This window comes from Anastrepha ludens, chromosome 6 (genome assembly GCF_028408465.1).
Source record: "Anastrepha ludens isolate Willacy chromosome 6, idAnaLude1.1, whole genome shotgun sequence".
Classification (NCBI taxonomy): Eukaryota; Metazoa; Arthropoda; class Insecta; order Diptera; family Tephritidae; genus Anastrepha; species Anastrepha ludens.
The window spans coordinates 14,522,600-14,548,171 of record NC_071502.1 but is presented as its reverse complement, the minus strand read 5'-3'; the positions used below and the strand labels follow the sequence as shown (position 1 = coordinate 14,548,171).

The following is a 25,572-nucleotide window of genomic DNA, read 5'->3' as shown; positions in this document are numbered from 1 at the left end:
TGTAATTTTTTTCCTTTCTTCTCTTCCTCTTTTTGTTGCTCTACCTACGTGACACCGCTAAAATTTAGTAAGCCGCGCGTTGCTCGCTTAAGTCTTTTGTTTGATAGCCAGCAATGCTTTTTTTTACGACTTATCGCATTATTTTCACTCACTACTGCGGGCAACCTTTGTTTTCGAGAACTCAACGCCGTTGGCTGCTGCTTTAATTATTTACTTAGTGGCTCTTATTTTTTTTTTAATTTCTTTTTCATTTTTCTGGATTTTTACATGAAAATTATTTTGACACCAATAAATTTAGTGGGTCACGAGTGCCAGACGGCAGCAATAAGAATCCTAGCAAGAGCCAAGCTTCGTAAGCAGCACGCAGTAAGCACAACAACAAAGCAATATTTTCAACAGCAGCTGCAACAACAACACACAGTGGTGTTAATTACGTCTGCAGTAAAGCAGCTGACAGCCGACAGTCATCAACAGTTAACATCTGTTAGTCAGTTAGTCGGTAACTTTGGCAGTTAGGTCTGATGGGGCGGACATTGACGGCGGTGGTGAAAATATCACAACACATCCATTTGCTGCTGCGTGAACTGCTTTTCGCTTTAGTGGAGTTTTTTTATTTAAATTTTTTTTTGTCTTTTTTTTTATATTTTCCTCTTTCTCTTACTGTCATCTTAGGTAATTTGGCTGTGTTACTGCCACTGGCAAGCTCACATATTGTTTTCGTTAATTGATATTTAATTTGTACCTAGTTTTTTTTTTTTTTGTTGCTGGGTTTCAACCATAAAAATCTCTCTGACAGTTATAAAACACTTAAAAACTATGTAGTGGCAAAGACATTCGGTCATGCGTGGCTTGGAAGAAAACTTTGTTGTACTAAAAAAATTTTTTTTTAAATTGCTTGTCTTATTTTCACATATTTACTAAGTTTTATTCATTTTTTATTTTTATTTCATTTTATTTAATTTAATTTAATTTTATTTTATTTTATTTTATTTGAGCTTAATCCATCTCGGCTATTGCCGGAGATTACACATCCCGGATAAAATTTTCAAGGGATTGTGCTCTGGTGGAGCGTAGTCCAAGTTCTACGCCCATGCGATTACTATTGCTTAAATATTTAAAAATCTACGAACTATTGCACATGTGCCCAATATGGTCGACTTCTGCATGTCTTGTAAGAGGTGTTGGCAGTCATACTTCTTCAAGTTTTTTATTAAATGCTTAGGCACTAATCCAGTGGAAGATATAATTATTGGGATTATATTCACTTCCCTCGCCTTGTACATTCGTTTCAGTTCTATGGCCAAAGCTGCATACTTCGATACTTTGGTGGAGTATGTGCTTTGGATGTTGCGATTAAGGGGCACCGCTATATCGATTACTTCGATTGTTTTATTTATCTTGTCGAACAAAATAATGTCAGGTTTGTTGGCAGCTGCGGTTTGATCTGTGGAAATAAATCTGTCCCAGTACAGTTTAAAATTTGCATTTTTCAATATTGCTTTTGGTTCATATTTAAAATTCAAGACTTCTGCTTGTAAGAGACCGTGTTTGATCGCAAGTTGTTGGTGGAGGATCTTTGCTATATTGTTATGTCTCATGACATATTCACGGGGGGCAAGTACGCTACATCCACCAATTATATGGTCGATTGTTTCGCCGTAAATGCCGCACCTTCGACATCTATCTTCTATTGTCTCGCCATGTATCGACCTTCGGAAATTCCTTGTTGGAATAACTCGGTCTTGGATAGCGATTGCGAAACCTTCTGTTTCAGAAAATAGTTTTCCTTTTTTCAACCATAAATTGGATGATTGTGCGTCTATCCCTTCCATTTCGAGATCATGGGGATGGGCACCGTGTATTGTTTTTGCCTTCCATGCTGCGATCATTTCTGCTGGGGATTTAACCCCCTCAGGTACTGGGAAATCCAGCTCCACTTAGCGGGGTAAAGCCCTTATCTGCCATAGCTATAGCTTTAAATAGATGAGACTCGCTGCTTAGGAAATATGTACGTAGCTTCAAAGTTTGCGAGAAGTGTAGACGCGCTATATTAATGATTCCTCTCCCACCAACGTTTCGAGGAAGCGATATTCTTTCCACAGCGCTTTGAGGGTAATGGCTTTGGAACTTTGTAAAAGTGGTGCGTATCAGCGTTATTTTATTTTATTTTATCTTATTTTACATTATTTTATTTTATTTTATTTTATTTTATTTTATTTTATTTTATTTTATTTTATTTTATTTTATTTTATTTTATTTTATTTTATTTTATTTTATTTTATTTTATTTATTTTATTTATTTTCTTTTTTTTAATGAAATAAGTAAAATGCAATAAATTTATTAATATTTCCTCTTTCTTTTCTTCTTGCAGGTAATTTGAGAAATCCATATCTGCAACCAATTCGCAAAATAATGAAGGTATTTGATAGACAGTAAAATTATACCAAGTCAACTTAGCTGTTTGGCGAGTTGTTGGCTGCATTACAAACTCGATTGCCGAATTTTTATTTTATAAATGGTGGTTAAGTTTCAAGGGCCGGTGTTGATTTTCAATAAAATACAATTTTTTTAGGAAATTATTGTAATTTCTCTTTATTATGATAATACTGGTATAACTCAATTATGTATGGAACAAAATGTCGGCCAAATGGCCGCCGCGGCCTCGGCGGCACACCTCCATCCGATGATCCAAATTTTCGATGACGCTGAGGCATAATAGAGGTTCTATGCCGTTAATGTGCCGAATTATCTCATCCTTTAGCTCTTGAATTGTTGCTGGCTTATGGACGTACATCTTTTCTTTCAAATAACCCCAAAGAAAGAAGTCCAACGGGGTCGTTGACGTTTAGGTGTGGTTCATATTCAACATCGGCCCTTGAAATTTAACCACCCTTATATTTATTACTTTAGAAATCTTTTTGTTTTAAACAAATATTAGTCAGAATTTTGTAATTACAATTGTTGCTGGGCTATCTATAAAAGCCCTAACATAAAAAAGCTCCTCATGAAAAATATCTGCCATTCGGAGTCGGCTTAAAACTGAAGGGGTCGCTCCATTTGTGGAACAACATCAAAACGCACGCCACAAATAGGAGGAAGAGCTCGCCCAAATAGCTGTTATTTTTTTTTTTTACCCATAAAAGTATCACAGAACTCAGTTAAGAATCTCTGTTTCAAAAGCAGAATGTAAATGATGAAGTCATCGAAAATCAATCATCAAAAACAATTAAAGATGTATGCCATATTTTTCTTTTCGAGCTGCGCTTTGAAGTTATAATTATTAAGCTATTAAGTTTTCTTTCACCCACGGCAAGAATACACTAGAAAAGTTCCCTTTCTCTGTATTTACTATTTTGATGACTTATGTCTCTCACCAACAAGAAGTTCACATTCTGGCTAGTCAAGTCATATCCTCAGGCTGTAAAGCTATTTGGAGTAACTTTTTTTTTATACTACGAAAGTGCGATTAGTGACTTTTCTTGCATTTAGAATGTATGGACAAAAAAAACTATGAAATATTCTAGCTGCAACGAAAGTCATTGTTAGTTTGTTCAATCAGTTTTGCGGCTCGATAAAAAACCCAATTTTATGGTTTTAAATGCACTTTTTTATCCTCTATAGTCTCCCTGAGTATCAATAAACTTGTTCGAACCAGATTCCAATTTATGAATTCCATCCCTTAAGTGAGAATCAGGAAGAGCTGCAAAATATGCACGCACAGCTGTTATGACCTCATCATTTGATGAAAAACGCTTCCCACGCATGAATTTTTTCAGGTCTGGGAACAGATGGAAGCCGCTAGGGGCTAAATCTGGTGAAAACGGTGAATGCTCCAAAAATTCGAACTTTAATTCATGGATTTTAGCCATTGCCAAAATGCTCTGGCGACACGTTGCATTGTCCCAATGAAAAATATTTTTTTTCTTTAGCCAACTGGGTCTTCTTTCATGATTTTTTTCCTTCAGTTTATTTAAAAGATTACAATAATATTCAAAATTTATTGCTTCACCGGCCTGCAAGTATTCCACAAACAAAATTCCTTTCGCATCCCAAAAAACTGATGCTAACTGATGATGTTTATTGGCCAACTTCTGGGCACGAACTCGTTTCAGGGTCGAAGTGCCAGGTTCACATCACTCTTTAGTCTCTTTTTTTTGATTAAAGATCATGGTGATATACTCAAGTCTCATCCATAGTGATGAATCAACGCACAAAATCCTCTCTACCTTCTCTAAAACGCTGTAAATGTTGCTCAGCGAGTCGCATTCGAATGTATTTTTGTTCCCTTATGCACACAGCATTCTGAAACCTAATACTTCAGTCAAAGTATTACTTACATTGCCCAATGCGTCCCCTAGGGCTTTTACGAAATCTCTTCAAGTCTCTTAATGATTTTCCAATTTTCCAATACGACGTCTTTCATTTTTTCTACGATTTCTTGTACGACCACATTCAAGTTCAGCAACCCAGCTTTCTACTGTACTTATAGATGGCGGGTCTGTTTTTTTTTTCGTTCTGTTCATGGATCCTTTTTAAAAGGTTATATCCATAAATCGGTAGAAAATTCAATTTTCGGAAGCTAACTGGAAGCTCAAGTCGTTAGCTATAATAGAAATATGTCGAATTCACGTTCAAAGTCGACAAAGTCTGGCCAAACCCGGGTGCTCCACAGAGGGTAAATGGAAACACAAAAACGTAATTAGCTGCTTACTGCTTCCAAATATTTCTTCAATTCAGAAAAATTTGTTTCATGCAAGCTTCTTCTTCTTCTTAATTGGCGCGATTTTAGACGACTTTAACAAAGCGCGCCAGTCGTTTCTTCCTCGTGCTAACCAGCGCCAGTTGGACACACCAAGTGATGCCAACTTCTTCTCCACCTGATCTTTCCAACGCAGAGGGGGCCTTCCTCTTCCTCTGCTACCCCGAGCTGGTACCGCATCGAATACTTTCAGAGCCGAAGCGTTTGTATCCATTCGGACGACATGACCCAGCCAACGAAGCCGCTGGATCTTTATTCGCTGCGCTATGTCTATGTCGTCGTAAAGCTCATACAGCTCATCGTTCCATCGTCTACGATATTCGCTGTTGCCAACGTGCAAAGGTCCCAAAAACTTACGCATAATCTTTCACTCGAACACTCTAAGCGTCGCTTCATCTGATATTGTCATCGTCCATTCTTCTGCGCCATACGTTAGGACGGGCATGATGAGAGCCTTGTAGAGTATTCGTTTTGTTCGTCGAGAGAGGATTTTATTACTCAGTTACCTAATTAGTCCATTCTTAAGTGGCGGGTCCCAAGCCCAGCGCCAAATCTTGGCGAAGCTTTGCTTTCTCACGTTGACTCACTCCCGAACGGATGTTCGGAAGCTACCCAGAGGACACTTGGGCTAATTCCGGAAGTTGTAAACTGCTTAAACCGTATGAAGAAGAACCGTCTGGCCACTCTCAAGTGAATGGCGATCAGTAACTTTCCCCACTTGCGTGGACTTCTACTTATGGAATCGTCCTCCTAAATGAACGAAGTCTCTTACAACCTCGAAATCATAAATGGCAACAGGTACGTGGGTGCCAATATGCGAGTGCGCCGACTGTTTATTTGATGTTAGGAGGTACTTCGTTTTGTGCTCATTCATCACCAGACCCATTCGCCTTACGTCATTATTCAGTTTGGAAAAGGCAGAACTAACAGCACAGTTGTTAAGACCGCTGATGTTGATATCACCAGCATACGCCAACAATTGTACGTTCTTATGAAAACTGTGCCTGAGCGAATCACCCTGTCTGAAACTTCGTTTGGTATCAAACGGCTCGGAGAGGTCCTCCCCAATTCTAATGGCGCTGGTGGTGGTGAACAATGTCGTCTTTCATAGCCGTATTAGTTATGCGGGGATACCAAATTCAAACATCGCGGCATATAGGCAACTCCTTTTCGTACTGCCGAATGTAGCTTTGAAATCAACAAAAATAAAATAAGTAAAACATTTTTTCTAATAGCAGTCGCCCCTCGGTAGACAATGGTAAACCGCCGAGTGTATTTCTGCCATGAAGAAGCTCCTCCTCTGCCGTTCGGAGTCGGCTTGAAACTGTAGATCCCTCCATTTTAGGAACAACATCAAGACGCACACCACAAATAGGAGGAGGAGCTCGGCCAAACACCTAAAAAGGGTGTACGCGCCAATTATAGATATATGAAACAGTTTGACCTCATTTGTCTAGGTGGTGAAGAGGATCGCCATGGACTTCGCCCCCGTCTTTCAGGCACTGTTGCTATTGACAAGCATTTAAAGCTCCTCGCACTCACTTATTTCGGCCGCTCGTTTCTTTTTTCTGATAATACATCTCTCTTCCTCTCTTTTAGCGCGCGGTAGCGATCCCACATGGCTCGCGTTGCACCCGATTGCAGCGTGGCTCTATAGGCAGCATCCTTTCTTTCTGCGGCAGCATGACATTCCTTGTTGTACTAACAGTTTTGTCGGGCTCGCCGAAATCTGATTTCTTCTGTGGCGGCGGTACGTAAAGCACGAGAAATGTTAAGAAAGCACCTTCTAGCAAGTATTCACTACTGACATCGAGGCGTCACATTTGCTTTGTACTTTAATTGCAATGCTTCGTAAGTTTTCTTCAAATGGCTTTTAAGCTTACATAAATGTCGCTACTAATTATTTTAATTGTGGCGAATCATATCTAAAGAAAATTACTATGTATTAATAATTTTCCGCGGATGAGCGCACTCGATAAATGAAATTGATTTCGTGACTATTTCGAGTGTTTCCACCAACAGAAATATGTAATTATGCACACACACAGGCACATAGATAACAGATATAATTTAAATATTTGATTGACATTATTTTACCACTTATTTTCATCTCAAACTTACGTCAAGGTGCTAGGTTTGAGAAACTTGTTCGGGTATGGCACCTGCCAGTGCCTGGCTCCAATTCAAGCGGCTGAATTACTGCCCTCTGATTTAGCAGACAACTGCAGCTTTGCTATGCATTCTAAGAAGATTTTCGTGAAACAAACAACTGTTCTAAATCAAAATGATTCATTTAATTCGCTATCTGTTGACACTTGCGCTGCAGCTGTCATTTGCCGACATAAACCGTAGCGAGGGGACACTTGTCGCAAGCTACAAGCTGCCGATTTATTATTGAAGATTGTCATAAACTTGTCACTAATGCGCTATTTGCAGCTTTTTTGTTAAATTTTATTACCTAGTTTCGTTTGTTTTCATATTTTTTGTATATTTTTTATTGCTTACAATTCACAGTTTTAATCGACAGTGAATGCATTTTCATGTACAAAAATAATTTATGACTAACTGCTGAGCGACGATCAACACCAAACAACCAATACATACATAAACTATGGCTGAGTATGCGGCTTGTTGGGGCGAGTATTGGGCGCAATGTGGCCCAGTGCGCAGCGGAGTGGATGGAGTACTACGAGTGGCTACAACAACCAAAGAAAACAAAAACCAAGCATGAAAAAAAAAAATAAAAAAAAAAATTACAAAATAAAAAAATACAAGAGGCGTAGAAAATGCAATTACAAACGCTTTGTTTGTTTGACTATTATTCATGCCCATACACCTATGCATATACATATACATATGCGCATACTCACACTCACACTCATACTCTTTCTGCTACATTCACAGACGTTGAGATTGGCTGGAAAAATGCAAAGCAAAAAAAAAGGTGCAAAATATTCGAATTATTTGCAAAGGCCGTTGGAAAAAATTTACAATGCTCAAGTGCAACTGCACATTTTGTTGTTGCCTTTTTTACATTTTCTCGGCGACCTTAAATCAGTGTTTTTCAATTTTTTTTTTTTTAATTTTTTTGTCTTCTCCATTTTTGTGCTTTAGCTATTCAGTGTAACATTTTTTGGTATGTGGCATGTGGCAGAACGGGTAGCTGCCCACCGGTCAAGTCGGTCGCCGGTTGCACTTTATTAGGGCATAAAAATGTTAAATATTCGCAATTGAACTGACAATATTGGCGGCGGAAAAAATCGAAAAGTTTAAAAATATTTGTATTTTTATAAAAGCAAGCGAAAACCCGTCAACCGTCAACCGTAGTAGGTATTTCGTCTATTTTTAGTTAGTTTAAGGCACAAGTAAATCAAAGATGGATGAGTGCCAATACCTATGAAATTTCTAGGCAAACATAGCCAAGGCTAAGTCTACGTCTATCCAAGAATATTACAAAATTGAGTAGACTTCAAATTAGCACCTTAGAAGGGGCCCTCACAGGACATTGTCTCATAGTAAGTCATGCAAGCAGATTAGGCGTTCACATGCATGATTTCTGTCGTAGCTGCAGGAATGACGAGGAGAATTGGAAACAATTTAACACCTTTTTTGCACATGTCCAACTCTAGCCAGAAGCTGGAACCAATTTTTAAAATCCTATTTCTTAACGAATAGAGATAATCTGTACACTTTGTCAGAAGCCCAGGATGGTTCAATATGGAAAGGGAAATGTAGCCCAGCCCCAGCGGCTCACAACGGACCCATTTCGTGGTCTAAGTGGCATCGTTGTCTCTATGTGCGCTGGGACTGCCAAACCTGACGTAACCTAACCTAAGGCTCAAGTAAAGTTAATGTGAAATGAATTAGATTTTTCATGGAATTTGTGGCAGCTTAAAGGTAGAAATGCAAGCAAATTAACTTGTCATCAAGCTGATTTTCTAGCTCAATTTCAGAAGATATGGCCAGCGATTCTTTAGAAACAATTACCATTTCAACATTCACATTTTCAACTTGGATTTAGTTCTTCCGCGCCATTGATCATGTTGGAGAATGGCGTAGCTGCTGAAGGCTAGGTTAGGTGGAAGCGGTTGTCCACTGTAGGACACCCTCAGGCTCATGACCCCTTGTGATGCCGCGTGGGGCACTCTGCCTTATCCCTCCTAAAACCAATGTGTACTTTTCAAAAATTTCGTAAGATCTTTAATTTCGACAGAGCCGAGATCTTCTCATTCATTAAAGAATTGTGCGCCCAAAATGGCGAATCTACGTCTGGATAGAGCAGGAGTGTGGCACAGAAGGTGTGGGATCGTCTCTTCCTCTGCTAGACGACTTCTGCAGAAGTCATGTGTTTGCTCACCCATTCTCTGGGCGTGCCTACCGATTAGGCAGTGCCCCGTAATAACTGAAATCAGACTGTGCTTATCATTTCTTAGTACAAGTTCCGTGCGTTTAGCATTGAGAGTCGGCCACAGCTGTTGAATGATTTTGCAAGTGGCTTCATTACGCCATCTTTCATTCGCTACTCTTACAATTTCTTCGAGGATACGTAGTTTACATGTTTACAATGGGAATAACTCTATCATTGTCTTTGTACTCATCAGTCATCAGTCAATTTGGTACCGAGTTTCGCTAGTTTACCGGCTCTGCCGTTGCCCTCAATGTCACAATGACCAGGAACTCGTGCTACCTTGAGGTGAAACGACTCAGCCATCTCGTTAAGAGATGCGCGGCATTTCATGGCTGCATTGGAGGTTATCGACTGTAGGAAGGATTTTATCGCCGCTTGACTATCAGTGAAAATGTAGATATCATCTCCAGGTATCGCATCATCATAGCAGGGTCACGAACGTTGTAGTGGCAAGTATAGGCAGGACTGTCTAGTCCACCTGTCCGGGAAGCCCCAACGTGTCATCCAGGAGATTTACCGTGGTCATAGTCTGTATTTTACCACTTACTTAAAGTGCTCCGCCTTATTACTGCACTGCGCGCAATTACTTTGCCTGCAGGTCTACCGGAAGGAAGTTTAGTATCCCATATAGCGCTTTCGATGGTGTGGTTGACACTGCTGATAGTGCAAGCCCATTCTCTGTGATCCAACCGCTGTCAACATTAGGGATGTGTATTTTTTTTTATCGAAACTAGCTTAAATTCCTCTCTAGGTGCACAAAACTAAGAAATTGGCTTCACTAGGTGTGTCCAACTGGCGCTGGTTAGCACGAGGAAGAAACGACTGGCGCACTTTGTTAAAGTCGGCCAAAAGAGCGAAGCAACTATCGTGCCAATCAAAAAGAAGAAGTTGTCATACAGCGCAAAAAGGGTCGCTCTAAAGAACCGAATAGGGGGAAAAAGGAATAAGAGGCTTTGGATTGGAGGATGACGATCAAACGGTGGCTAATTGGATTTGCATGAACCTTAGTTTTTAGGAATTTATTATTCATAAATGAATAAATAAATAGACTATTGATTGAGGCACAAATGAGTTCACCAACTGCAGACACATCGTTCGATAAGAATTCTTTTTAAACGATAGTATACAGTTAGGTGTTATACTGGCTGGCTGGAGCCACGCAGAGATCATTTTGGACCATAGCCCATAGCGATACGAGATCAGGGTCCTTTTTTTGTTTTTGTTTTCAGCGAGAATATGTGTCACTCAAGATGTGCGTGAGCGACTCCTAAGCTCAAGTTTCAGTTCAGGGACAGATTCTAGTCTTTCCAAACTGTGAGCACCCAGGTAGCATAGTCTAGTTTTCGAGAGAGCCAGACAGTGGCATATTATTCAGTATATATCTCCTTTTAATGTAGCATCAGGAAAAAAATAATAGCATAATTTCGTTACAGCAAAATTCTGTTAAATTCCAAAGCCCTACAAACAGCCTTGCGGCGCTCAAACATTGCTAAAAAATTGTTATTCAATGACACCTGGGTACTGCTTGCCCTTATTTCTATTACATTTGCCGTTCGCTTCTTCTTCTACTTTATTATCAAAAATTCCTCCGCCCGTGATGTGCTATGTATGTAGGTATGTATGTATGTCTGCATGTGCTAGCATTGGTATGCGCATGCGGGTCGCAGGAATTGGACGCGCAAAATGAATTCGACGAGTATGTTGTCAGTTGAAGTGGCACGACTTGTCAAAGTTGTCACAACGCAACATTCAGTTGTTATCGGCTCTTACGGCTTCTCCACGCGTGCAAACTGCGTTGAACTGAATTTTTTTGATAATTTTTTGTTCTTACTTATTACGGTTTTTTGGGGTGCGAAGCACTTTAAATGAGCACATTGACACAAAGAACAAGTTATGCGCGGTTGACGCACATTTTTGGCCTGCTGATGCCGCCAGCGCCTCGACGATCAAGCCAAAAAAGTCACATGCCGACTTTTGCCAATATCTGCTTTCCACATTTTTTTTATATTATTTTTCGTTTGTTTTGCTTGGTGGCAGGAGTGTAACCCACTACTGGACTGCTTACTCAGCAAGCGGCATAAAATATATAGTTTTTTTTCTCAACTCACATAACTGCTCGTCAATGCTCCTTTAACGCATAATTGCGCGAAACCGTTGCTTTATTTATTAAAAATTCAAGACGCGTAAAAAATTGAAAAAGCAGCAGCCGCAATGGTCAAGTAAAAATGTATGTTTATAAAATATGCCGCTTTAAAATTCATATTGAAAATTTGCACGCAAGCGTAGAAAAAATTGAAGTCGCTCAACTGCATGAAATGAAATATAGAAGCGCAAGAATTTCACCAAAAACTGAAACACGAAATGGTGACTCGTAACTACTGCCTTGGTGGTTTTACAAAAAAAGGCACAAAAAAAAAGGAATACATGCATACATACATACATACATCTACGGGCCGCATCCAAACGCTTCACATGCTAAATTAATTGGCCACGTTTGTCGGTCAAAGTAAAAATATATAGGGGAAGAATGAATATAATCAGCAGAAACGAAAAACGCTTAAGAATTTGCCAAAAGCTCATTATCGGCGCGCAAAATGTAGCACGGCCACAAAGCACCTTTCGTAAGCGCAAGTGATCGCCGCATTCTGCAAGATCACTACGGCCGATCGGCATTTCCAAAGATTCGCTGACAACAATGTCAGTGCGCGCATCAATAAGTGCTACCTTTTTCCCGCTTCCAGCAACAAAAAAAACAAGCAAACCTACTATAAGGAGAAAAGGAAAAGAATCAACAAATCTTGCTCTTCAAGGCACATTTCTGCCGCTCATTGGCAACACCGAGAAAAAAGAACAACAAAACCTTTGCTCTTCACCTCCCCACCACTGCCAACAACGATAAAAAAAACAACAACCTTGCTCTTCAAACCCTTCTCCAGTGCCAACAACGAAAAAAAAGCAACAATCTTGCTCTTCAAACCCCCCACCACTACCAACAACGAAAAAAAAAACAACAACCTTGCTCTTCACACTCCCCACCTCTGCGCTTTTCCCCTGACTACATATCTTGTGTGCCTTCAAGAAGCCTCTGTGAGTGGCTGCTGCGCGTTCACCTGCACGATCAATCGCTACTGCTGTTAAATTTGTGATTGTGTAAGAGTGCCGTTAGATTCGCAAATGCGCAACTGTGTGACTGCGTTGTTGTACGTGCACATGTACGCGCATATGTAAGTGTCATTAAAATTCGTATTTTGCCTTTTTATTCTATTTGATTTCTCCATGGCTGTTCTTTTTATGGCGAATGCTCTTGAAAATTTAATTTAGTTCAGTTTGACGGAGCCCAGCTTCGATTATAATTTTTTTTTTTTTACTTAATTTGTATTCAGCTCATTTGTTTTTACCTCGCTCTTGACTGTTGTCTTTTTTTGTTGATTTTTCTCTTCTTAATGACAGTAGTCATTAAAATATTTTACACAAAACAAACAAAGCGTCACAAATAATGAAATGCAAAGAGTGAAAAAAAACGCTTGTTCTGGATTTGTATTTTTCTCATTTCTGGTGTTTTTGTTTTTGTAAGCTTAGTTTTTCGGTTTGTTTGACTTTTGTTTTTTCATTGAAGTTCCGTTATTTTTTCAGTTGTGTTTGTCATCTTATATCATTGGTTTATTTAAATACTAATTTTTTGTTGTTTGATATTTTTTGATATTTTTTGCTTTTTTTTTTTGTTTTTTTGTTATGTTTACTCAGCTTGAGTGTTGTTTTTAAATTAGAATTTCAATGAGTTATTCCGTATGCCGCACTTTATGACCATTTTTAGTTTCCTACTTAGATTTTTTTTTACATTTTTTATGGACTTACCTGCAACGGTTTTAGATTTTGAAAATTTTAAATTTCCGAATATCCGCATACATACAGACATGCATACATATATCCCCGTTCTTTTGTGTTTAGTAGTTGTAACGAATCTTAAATCTCAACTTTAGAAGAAAAAATTGAAAATGAGCTTTCATTGAAATTGAGCTTTCATGGAGCTTTCATTTGTTAGCTGAAAAGCTTTGCAATTTTCTGGAAAACACAACTTAAACTCTGCGTTATGCACCCGGGTCCAGTCTGGCCAGGCTTTTTCGACTCTGGACGCGAATTTAACCTATTTCTATTATAGGTAACGACTAGAGCTTCCAGGTAGCTTCCAAAAATTTTATTTTCTATCGCTTGAAATTTAAAATTTGAATAGGTCGAGCCAAGGAGCAGGCTAAAAAGCCCATTGTATTTAGAGCTCTGGAAAGAGGGTAACTAGTAAAGGAGGGAAGGATAAGTATCAGAGAAAGAGATAAGAAAGAATAGAGACAGAGATAAAGGCAGTTAGTCCTGTGAGAATCTCTCAGATTCTTTGACAATTCAGTTTTATAGAACGGAAATTACTCATTCTCATGGCATCGGAACCCAAAACTCGTAGCCTTGCTTTAGCAAAGAAAATGCAGAGAAAGTTCTCAGTGCTATCCGTCTCATCCAAGCAAGACAAGCACACTCGGTGCTCAATGATTCCAATGGTGGTCATATGCTGACCCCATGGGTTGTGTCCTGTAATAATACCGATCATCAACCGAATGTCTTTTCTTCCGAGTTTTAGTAGAAAGTTTGACAGTTTTCTGTTCGGACATGTCACAAAACATTTTGTAGCTCTGCAGCGTTCTAGACCGGACCATCGCTCTTTATGTAAATAGCTCATCCAATTCATATTCCTGCGGAACTGATTCGGATTTATGGATATAACCTTTTAAAAAAGATCCTCGAACAAAACGAAAAAAAGGCGAACACGGATGTCCAACCGAAGGTGTTAAAAAAGGTGTGCAACGGAGAATTGAGTATGAGAACCAGGTACACAATAAGGCCTGCATGCTGCTATTTCATTCCTTTGCTGCTCCAAAAGCCTGCAGAATGATTTCACCAACTTAGCCCAAACTTTTTTGGGAACCTAACAAATTCTTTATATATTTTTTTTTCACATAGCTCCTAGAGGAAGCATACGGCCTCAAAATCTTTAGCATCCTAGAAGTATTTGTAAAAATTAGAGAAGCATTTTCTTTTTTACGTATGCCATTTTTCAAAAGCTTCAAAAGCTCAACATAAGTACAGAAATTGACTCACACATGAAAACATATTTTTTTTCTTTTTGTTTCCAAAAGCTTTTAAAGCTTCCAGGAAATAATTAAAGCATAATACATTCTGCACCATCACTGAAATTGGGTCAAACTTTTATATATTTTTTTTTATTGCCATTTTATGTTAATTTTTTTTTACCTTTACAAATAAATAAGATAACTACCAAAATTACGTACTTACAAAATTGTGTCCGCTATTTTAACTTAAGCTTGAGACGAAGCATTTCATACTTCAAAAAACGCATAGCCAACCTTTCTACAACAATCGCGTGACATTGACGATTAAATTATGCCACTGAACCAAATATTCTCGGCTGTTTGAATTATCCGGCAAGTTAAAAGCACAGTTACTTACATTGAGCGAATGCGCTTGACTTACAGGGGGATGAATACACAAAAGCCTAAAAAATAGCTGAGCTGGGGAATGCGAACATTTAAATTAGTTAGCTAGAAAAAGTTACTCTAACAACTCGTGGAGGCTTTTGTTTCACTTTCAAACCCATTTATTTCATTCATTCTTATGATACTTTAGCAACTCTCCACATGACACCAACAAACACTGCTGCGCCGATGGCCAACCCCAGCGTATTTCTTTTATACAGAATCAGCAGTACCGGAGCATTTCATTTGGGTATCAGCGCGCTTATGCATAGATGTGTATGTGTGTATGTATGTATGCCTCTGTGTGTACGTGTGTCTCTATGTGTGCCTGGTGTCCAGTATGCCCAGCAGTCACAAACAAAGTCGTTAATTAAAGTTAATTACATAGAACGAATATCTGATGTACTTGAAATTGTTGGAGTTAGTTGAAGCGCAAATGAACAGCAGCAGCAGCAATCTGTAAAATCTTTCCGAATAACTTTTGAAAATTCTTTGGAAGTCGCGTAATTTAAGTGAGTCTGCAGTGATGCTTTGCGAGTGTGAATATGTATGCATATTATGTTGATATGTGGGTATATAAATATATTTTTATTTTTTTTTTTTTCAAATAATTATGGCCGCTTTGACGTTTGCATAGACGGCAAGCGCATCTACGAGTTAACAATGATGGCTTATAATTGGTAATAAAATTAATAAATTAGCTAACAAATTGTGAATTATTGAAAAGCAAAATTGGCATAAAACGCGAAATTAAGTTTTTAATTTTCAAGTTTCTTATAAAACGATTTATGCTAACCTCTGCTGTATGTACAACGATTTCTCTACTTACACAAGGCCTTTCAAGTTCGAGTATCTTTGTTACAGGGTCCGGCACTCGAGTGTAATCAGTTCAAAAGGCCATAAATTTAAATAGTTTGGAAAACTACTTTTATTGAATTCAAAGTAAAAAATGTGTGAAAATAATACAAAATTAACAATCAATTTACTTTTGCTCGATATGACCACATTTTGTCTTGACTAAGGCTTTGAAACGGTCCAAAAACGAGGCGCAAGCTGCCCGAATGTGCCTTGCAGGTATTTTGGACCACTCGCGGACATTGGCTTTTTTCAGCGCCTCGAGACTGATGAATCTTCTAGCTCTCTAGTTTAGTGCTCTCTAAAATGGCCCAAAAAGAATAATCCAACGAATTAGCGTCTGCTGAATTTCAAGGCCGTTGTGTGGATGTTCCGAAGTTTAGAATGTTGCTATTTTACACATTCTTGGTTCACTCGAGCTTTGTGAGACGGTGCCGCCAAGTCCTGTTGAAACATCCATGGTCTGCCACCGATATGTTTGTCTGCCCACGGCTTCAAAGCAACCTTCACAATACTTTTCCGATAATATTTCGCATTTACCTTAACGTCAGGCTCGATGAACTCGATTTGTGAGCGCCCATCTGCGGTTACAGCAGCACAAACCATTACCGGTGGCGGGTGCTGCCTCCTGGCAGTCCTGGTTGCCAATCGATGACCCAAATTCTCGTATGTACAGTCAAGTCAAATAAACCCTAACGTTTTGGGAGCTTACGAATTGCTCGATTTGAAACATTTTCTCTTCAGAAAACACAATGTTTGGAACACGGAAATTGACCACTTTCGTCTTAGCGAAGCAACTCCTTCGCTCTCTCAATTCTGACTTGTTGCTGCTTAGGTGTGAGATCATGCGCCTTTTAGATCTTGAAAGGCTTGACTTTGAGATAATTTTTCAGCATGTAGTGGATGCTACGGTCAGATATTTGCAGTTCTTTCGCCATTTGATTCGCACTTCGTCGCTCAATTCGCTTCTTTACCATTTGAACCATTTCACGTGACGTTGCAGTCTTTTGATGACCACCTCCATGACGTTTCGCGATACAACCAGTATCATTGTAACGATTAATGGTGCCTCTACAAGGCTTTCGCAATGTTCATGGTTAGATGCTATTGCCCAAGCATTTTCGCAGCTTGTGCTTATGGAGGATAAGTCATGCAGAATGGGTCTTTCCCAGATGTTCTTTGGCCGGAAGCTTCTGCTTCCCTGAGGATTCCAAATTAGAGCCATTCTTATGATGCTGTGAAGTGGTTTCTAAGAGCGAGGCCTATCCAACTTCATTTCCTTCGTGTGAGCTGGCGTAAGATGGGCTCCTCGTTGGTTTGTCTCCAGAGTTCTACGTTACTGATTATGTAGGGCTAAAATATTCTGCATATTATTTTCAAGTATTTGTTGGCGAAGCATTGAAGTTTCTGCGTGATCGCTTTCGAAACAAGCCACGCGTCACTTCCATATAGCGACGTCCGCTTGACACATGCATCCTTACGTGGTTTTTGTTGGTGTGGTTAATTCTGAGTGCCTTGCTGTTTGCGACCTTTTGCGACTTCCAGCCCGACCGTGCGTGGCAGGTTTAACCTTTTGGGGACGAGTGTCGGCATATAGTCGCCCAAGCCGTTTTACCGTGTTCGTAGCTGCAAGACTCGTGACGTCTTTCGTTTAGAGCGATAAGATACGCATAGGTATAGAAAGAGTCACGTTTTCATTAAAGACATTAAAGTCTTATCCTTTTAATTCTAAACTTACGATGTGAGACGACGGTAAAGTCCGAACGAATTTCAGTTCTTCGATTCAGTCTCTCAGTGTCACTGCCAGAAGAACCAGCAGGCTTTTTATATATTTTTTATTTTATCCTACGCACGATGGCTAAGCGATCTAGAGATGAAACGTCAGATAGTGACAGCTCTGTCGAATATTAATTTGAATCTGATAAGACGGAAGATGGAAGACGGCATTACTTCTTCAAGTGGAAGGGAAATCCGTTTTTGGTTTTATGAAAAATTGTTCATGTGTTAAATGAAGCCTTAGTTTTTATAGGCTAGGTTAGGTTGAAGCGGTTGTCCTGTGGGACACACTCAGGCTCCTAGCGCATTGTGATGCCGCGTGGGGAGATTTAGAATACCTCATATTTCGACAGAACTGAGATCTTCCAATTCGTTAAAAAATTGTCTGCCTAGAATGGTAATCTCCTTATTTTGGCTTAGCAAAGATTCTGTACGTTTAGCATTGAGAGTCGGCCACAGTTGACGGGCGATTTTGCAGGTAGCTTCATTACGTCATCTTTCATTTGCTTTCCTTACGATTTATTCAAGGATAAGTAGCTTACATGTTTGTAAGGGTATGCCTCTATGTACTCATCGGTCAACTTGGTGCCGAGTCTCGCTAATTCATCGGCTCTGCAGTTACCCTCAATGTCGCGATGGCCAGGAACCCATATTATCCTTAAGCGAAATGTCTCAGCCATCTCGTTAAGAGTTTTATAACGTTCAACGTATTTATTTTCTTTACTGCGCACTCCAATACCTCTCGTCCTCAGCGACTCTCGCCCGTCGAGCGGCTCCGTCCCCAAAGGGCTAATAGTTCGTCCGCCTTCGCTTGCATATCAGTGAACTGATTCGATAGCAGACAAATATCATCAGCAAAGTTCAAGTCCTTCAGTTGGCTGCTCAGAAAGAAAGCAAAAGCATCTAGGGCGTATGGTGAGTTCGCATACGAGCTCATCCAGGACGCCGGCAAAAAGGCGTGCTGAACTTCTCTGGACAGTCTTGTCTAAGACAAGACAAGTAAACAGTTAAGCTGGCCCTATTTAAGACTGGTTGTTGTTGTTGTAACAGAATAAAAATTCCCCGTGCATATACGAGGAATGTTGCTGAAGTGGCAGTGCTTGGCCGGATATAAATCCGGGTCGTTCCGATTACGTAGAACCGACTGTCGTGGGAACGACTGAGGTCCTTTACCGCCCTATTTTCTGTGAAATCGTCTCAAAAATGTAGTTCATGTGAATAAACTGAAAATTGCCTCGATAAATTTGTGCTTAAATAGCGCAAAAATTGTGTCTGAATGTCATCGAAAATTGCGCCAAACAAATCGATATACGCAAAAATATACGCGAGGCACATTTCAAAAATCACCATTCATTATTCATAAATTATAGATTTGCTGAAAACGACTTCACATTCAATACACTTCATATCCATTAAATTTTAATCACAAAAAAATAAATACTCGAAGCTTAAAGACCTTAAATATTACAGCAAAAAATGCCTCTAAAAAGGCACTTCGTGAATTATTTTGTTTATTGTTGAGGCAAGCAAATTTACGGCACAGGAAGTTCATTCATTCACTAAGTTTATATATACCTGTGTGTATATATTTGTGTGTTTGTAATATATTATTTTTATTTTCATGTTCTTTTTGACCGGAAAGTTATTCGGTCAATGCATGACTGACCATTTGCCTTTGGTATTTTTTGTTGGTAAAAAAAAAAATTTAAAAATTAAGGTAAAAAATCGCCCGCTAATGGTTCATAAAGATGCCTAAGAACCTTGTATTAAAATTTGTGGATGCTATTTTTTTAGTTTTGTTATAATTTATATTAAGTTTATATTTAAGCTTCGAAAATGTGTTACATCTATTTATCTCTTTAGTTGTTATTGATGTTATCACTGCATTTTGTGGCTACGCCATGATTTTGGCTTGCGGCATTGCCTACGCTACTCCACATACCGACGTTCAATTAAATTCAAGGTTGCGAGCTACAAGTGCCAGCAGAGAGATAACAGCGCCCTAATTGATTTTTTAATTGCTTAAATATGCAGTTACTTACTGGTAGACTAAAGTATCATAAATTATAAATAGTTTGTAAGTTTAAAAGTTACTAAAATCGTTCATGCTGTCTTCCAGCCTTCAAAGTTTAGTATTTCTATTGTACACGAATGCTCAAAGATCACTCATTCGATACGCTCACATGTCGGACATACTCATACATGCAAATGTTGTTACTTAGCACTATGGGCCTTATTTTGGCCACGTTCGGTGTAGGGAGTTTTCTTTCATATAAAAAAAACGTTCTTCTTCTTCAAAGCGTGCCAGTCACTTCTTTCTCGTACTAACCGGCGCCAGTTGGACATACCAATGGTTAATGGTTAATGGTAGTAAACGGTTAAGGTATGGGCCTTTAGCACTGCGACCATATTGATCTATTGTGTACCCTATGCTGTCTATTGACTGTTAAGTATGCTTATGAATTGTACCAGCTCCTTCTGAGGGAGTGATTGTAGGTCTTCATCTATAAACATGAACTTGTTTAAAAACTTTTTCCTTCTATGAGTCAACCCCGGACATTCGATGATGAGATGTTCTATAGACTCCTCATCTTCGCAGCAGAATCTGCAGGTGCTGGTGTTAGTGACCCATGAGGGCGCCTGTGAGAGTGCGAATGCTCTTTTTGTTTAACGTGAGGGCCATGTTAGCTCTTTTAGCATTGAAACTTAAGAACTTTTTGGAGTGTCTAAGACCCTCTACGTTGTTCCAATCCTGATTTATTAGAGTTTTGGCCCAGTATTTTACTTTTTGTTTTAGGCAGTTTTTGTTAAATCCAAACATGGGACTAGGTCCGATGAAATTTACATCTGCCCCATTTTTGGTTTGAAAGTCTGCCTTCCTTAATATACCTCATGTCCTGGTACTCAAATTAATGAGACATTGTTTTTGGATGCCAGGTTATTGAGTGACTTGTGACATTCTAAGAGAGTTTTTGAGTTGTAGGTATAGCTATCTAAAGCTTTTAGAACTGATTGGCTGTCCGAGAGTATTATTATCTTTACTCTCTTATGGTTTCTTCGTTGCATGATGTTTACAGCTTCCATTATTGCGTATAATTCCGCTTGGAAGATAGTGGTGTCCCTGGCGAGAGTGAATGATTTGTGGATTCCGGGCCCCACTACTCCTGCTCCTTCACTATAAGGTGTTTTTGATCCGTCAGAGTACCATTTTTGTGAATCATCATTCATCTATTTTGGGTTTGTTTTCCACTCGATCCTCTCAGGAAAGGTAACTTTGTATCCTTTTGTGAAACAGAGGGTTGGGTCAATGTGGTCTGAAACTTGAGCCATGCTTATGGTGTTTTTGACTTTATTTAGGATACTTAGGTGACCGGTGAGGTTTTTAATTCTATTCTTCTTCTTTTTTCTTTTTTTTTGTGTTCGTATTGATTTATTTTTCGGCAGAATCAAAAGTTGCCCTCGACAGCTTAATCTCGCACAGCTGCTAAAAAATTGAATAAAATTCTAAGCAAAAGCAAACAGGTTAGGCAGGTGAAGTGCTTAAGAAATCTAGTATTGATATGAATTTTGTAGAACACAGCAGTTTATTGACTTTTTCATTAATTTTATTAATTTAGATATTATCAATTAATTAACAGAATATCAAGAAACAAAAGTTCAAATGATTAATGCGAACAGTTTGGTTTCTATAAACAAAAGACAGAAGCAATAAAAATAGCAAACAATAAAAATGAAGAAGCTGAAGTGTTGGCAACGAAAATAAAAAGTTAACTAGACATAAAAAGTAGCTCGAATACATTAGACAGCATTTGACTGAATTAATTGAAAATTGAAAAAATTAAAAATTGGAAAAAATTAAAAATTGAAAACATAAAAAATTTAAATAATTAAAAATTGAAAAAATTATAAATTGAAAAAATTAAAAATTGCAATAAATATTATTTAGCTGGTTGAGTAAATTTATGTACTCGTACAAGTGCCTGCAAGTGGTGGAACAAAATAGGAATAGCCTCACCACCTTGAGGGAAAACCATACACTTACCTTAATATGGATCCCGGGACATCGGAACATTGAAGGTAACGAAAAAGCAGATGAACTGGCAAGAGAGGGATCTGCCATGAATAAAGCTCTTGCAGAATCGGTATTCACACCGTCGGTGCAGTCAAGAGTGCAATTTCCCAAAAATACCTGGAGAGACCAGACGAAATGCAAAATTAGCAGCACGTTAGGGCCCACCTACAACCTCAAACAAACGTCGGCATTAATAAGCATGAAACGACGGGACGCCTGGAGACTAACGACAGTCATAACTGGCTTTTGCTGCACAACGAAGAAATTTAATATTAAAAATATTTCGAATTTTGTTAAAAGATAAAGTGGCCTCCTACATAAGCGCAAGTGACCTAAAAGTGTACGTATAACAGCAGTTTTTACAGCTCATCTACATGTGTGCGTGTGTGCGTGTGTGGTGCTACCTTGTTTTGATGCGATGGCTTGCACACAGGACGGCACATCTCTTATGTAGGTAAATCTCGTTTAGCAGTGCTTATTAATTTACTGCCGATATGTGGACACAAATATTCCTGCGCACAAATAATTGACTACATCTCGCTATTGGTACTCATACAAAACTTATGCATGTATGTGTGTATGTATGTAGCGCCATGTTCTAGTGTGATTTTTGACTGCTAGCGGTTATAGTGCCCGGCTAGCTCAGTCGGTAGAGCATGAGACTCTTAATCTCAGGGTCGTGGGTTCGAGCCCCACGTTGGGCGGAGAAAATATTTTTTTTATAGAAATTAAATATTTATTACTTTAAATATAAATCTTTAAACTGTACATTTTGAGTTTGTTTACTAAAATCTAACCTACACTATACACAAAAAATCTTAAATGAAAACAAGAAGCAAATATTTGGAGATACCGAAAATTATCAGGTTTTTTTTTTTAATTTTTTTTTTGTACTTTTTTTTTAATATTAACATATTGACTAGACTCAAACAATAATTTTCAAAATTTTATGCGAGCTATTTTCAACTTAAATTTTTTAAGTTGTCTTTTATATGATACTCAAAGTGGCGAAAAATTAATCACCTTTTCAGAAGGTTTATTTATAATTTTTACAAACAGGCAAGCAATGGAGTGCGTTAAGGTCAAAATGAAGATAAATAAAATGAGTTATTCAGAAAAATTTTTTCGATGGAATGATTAATTTTGCGCCACCTTGTACATATGTATATCTATTTACATGAAATTTGTGTTAAGAAATTTATGGACAATTTAGTTTAAAAGATGGTTATTAAAACGCGTGTATTAACAACGAACTTAGCGCTCGAAAAAATCGATTTTCAACTAGAAAAAAATAAATATTATATATAAAGAAATGCTGGTTTCTTTGCAGTAGAATAAGGCGCAGATCCTCATATATTTCAGAAGTCCAAAAAGTGCTTTTAAATAAAACATTTCATAACTAAAATTTTATCAGAAATCGACTAATAATACGTTTGGTACACAATAAAAAAAATTCTATGACCATAATATGGAAACGTGACCCACTGTAAAAAACTGCGGTGTATTGGACTCTACTTTGTCCTACTCACAAAGCGCTTTTAAAATTATAATTAATTATTTCTGTTCCAAAAATGTTGCTGAATAGCGTTTTTATATTTACAGGGTGCGCCATCTTTTATGTCGGTACGAAAACTTTCAATAACTTTGAAAAAAAGAAAAAAAACAACTGATTTGTATAAGTGAGGTATATGGTCAATAGTCTGCGGCTTGTTGGCGTAAACCTTACTTTTCAGATAATCCCACAAAAAGAAATCTGGGGGGTTTAGTCAGTCGCTGTCGCCTCTTTTTGACACTACACGTCTCGGGAATTTTCGTTGCAGAAATTCAATTGTTGCATTCGCAGTGTAGCATGGCACACCGTCTTGTTGAAACCAGTAACCGTCTAAACCTTCCTCACGCATCTGCGGACAGACATAATGAGCCAACATCCATTGATATCGGTTTCCATCGACCGTTTCGTTTTCTCGGTAAAAATATGGCCCAATTAAGGTTTTGGCGCAAATGCCGGCCCAAGCATTTACTTTGCGGTCATGCAATGGCATTTAATGGATCTCGTGTTGATTCTCAGAGAAAACTTGCTTCCAAAAATTGGGTTCAGTGTCAACCATTCGAGTGACTATTTGGCCGTATTTCAAGCGACGTCAATGGTCTGTCGGCAGACCATGCTAAGCACACAAAAACTTCGTAAAAACGCACTTTCAAACCATTTTTCTACCTTTAAAGTGTGAAAAAAAATTCTTCAGAACCTGGAAAATTTCGTCCAAAAGAGTCGGAAATGGTCTAAAATGAAAGGAAATTGAAAATTACATATATAGAAAATATACGAACTGTATCTGAGAAGGTGCAAGTTTCCACACAATTACCCATAAGAAGCATTGTTCAATAGACACGAAAAAGAAACAGATTTTCTTCTTCTTCTTAATTAAAAATGCGCGCCAATCGTTACTTTCTTATGCTAACCGGCGCCAGTTGGGCACACCAAAAACCGCTTTAGTGCTACTAGAGGAGTGCCAGGCTGGCACTTCAAGCATTTCACCTACCTACCTGCACACACCAGGTGAAGCCAAGTCCTTCTCCACCTAATCAAAGGATTGTAAGGATTTATAATTCCTTTTTTTTTAATGGTGAATATAACTTTTTTGCGAACTTCGATTTTTTAGCGAAATTTTTAAATTGGGAGAAAGACATTCGTCAAACGAAAGCGAAGGAAATAGCGAAACGATAGGCAAGGGAATAACGAATTAAGTAGCCTGGGCAAATACTCATTTTTTATAGATGGATTTTTTTTTAAGAAAATAAAATGCGATCGTTTTGATTTTATAGTATGTTATTATTGACATCAAATAGTATACAAAAACAATTTTTTTTACATATTTTTTTGTAGTAGCGTGGCACCAAAGTAAGCGTCTTAAACAAAATATAGATGGCTTGTAAATAGGATTTTGGCTCTTCAGGATATCTGAAACGAAAAAGTTGAACTGATTATTATTCTGTAAGCTTGCCATTCTTGCAGGTGCTACTTTCGTTTCTTTTCAGCCCTAAGTTCCCCAGGAAAAACATACCTTTTTTTTCAAAAGTCCGCCATTTTGTTATTTTTCAAAAAAAATTTCCCATTGTAGCAACTGCCAGAATGACAAGCCTACAGAATAATAACATACATTGTGTAAAATAAGTACCCGGAATTTAAAAAAAAAAACATTTTTTCATATTATTCATCATTATTTGTTGGATCGCCTTCAAAATAGGCTCCTTTTGAGCCGATACAAATATTCCAACGAACAACCCAGCCATCCATGGCCCGCTGGTAGGCCGGCGCCGGGATGGCCTTCAGCTCCTTTAGCGAATTGTTTTTAATGTCTTCAATCGACTCAAAACGCCTTCCCCGAAGTGGCAATTTTAGTTTTGGGAAGAGAAAAAAGTCACAGGGTGCGAGATCTGGCGAATACGGTGGCTGTTCGATAGTATTTATTAAGTTTTTGGTATTGTATTCGCGTACAATCAAGGCTCGGTGCGATGGCGCGTTGTCGTCGTGCAGAATCCACGAATTGTCCTTCCACAATTCGGGCCGTTTACGGCAAATGGCTTCACGTAAACGCCTTAAAACGGATAAATAATATTCCTTATTAACCGTTTGGCCCTCTGGAAGGAACTCAGAGTGCACCACGCCTTGGTAATCAAAGAAAACCGTGAGCATAACCTTCACTTTTGACCGGCTTTGGCGTGGTTTTTTTGGATACGGCTCGTTCTCGAAGCGCCATTCAGACGATTGCTGACTGGTTTGCATATCGTACTCGTAGACCCATGTCTCATCACCAGTTATTATGCGTTTCATGAACGTAGGGTCCGTATTAGCTCGGGAAACCATGTCTTCAGAGACCTCCTTCCGATGCTCTTTTTGCAAAAAATTTAGTAAAATTCGCCAAGTAAACAAAAGATCAACTCACTTTGACTGCAGAATAAAACACACTAAGTAATAGATCCCGTTCTAATAAGGCTTGTGCATTCAAGGACATGTGTACCAACATGAAAAAACCAAATTTGAAGTGTCAGGTATTCCCGGGAGAGTTTAAATTATAAATTCCGGGTACTTATTTTACACAATGTACTACATATAAAATCAAAACGATCGCATTTTATTTTCTTAAATATAAAAAATGCTAA

The 25,572-nt window shown here is 38.5% G+C and overlaps 1 non-coding gene across 1 annotated transcript; it reads left to right on the top strand.

The window, feature by feature from the left end:
* Positions 1-22,042: 22,042 nt before the first annotated feature.
* Positions 22,043-22,115, top strand: Trnak-cuu (transfer RNA lysine (anticodon CUU)). Its single transcript has one exon. It is a non-coding gene; the product is annotated as a tRNA-Lys (tRNA).
* Positions 22,116-25,572: the final 3,457 nt, after the last annotated feature.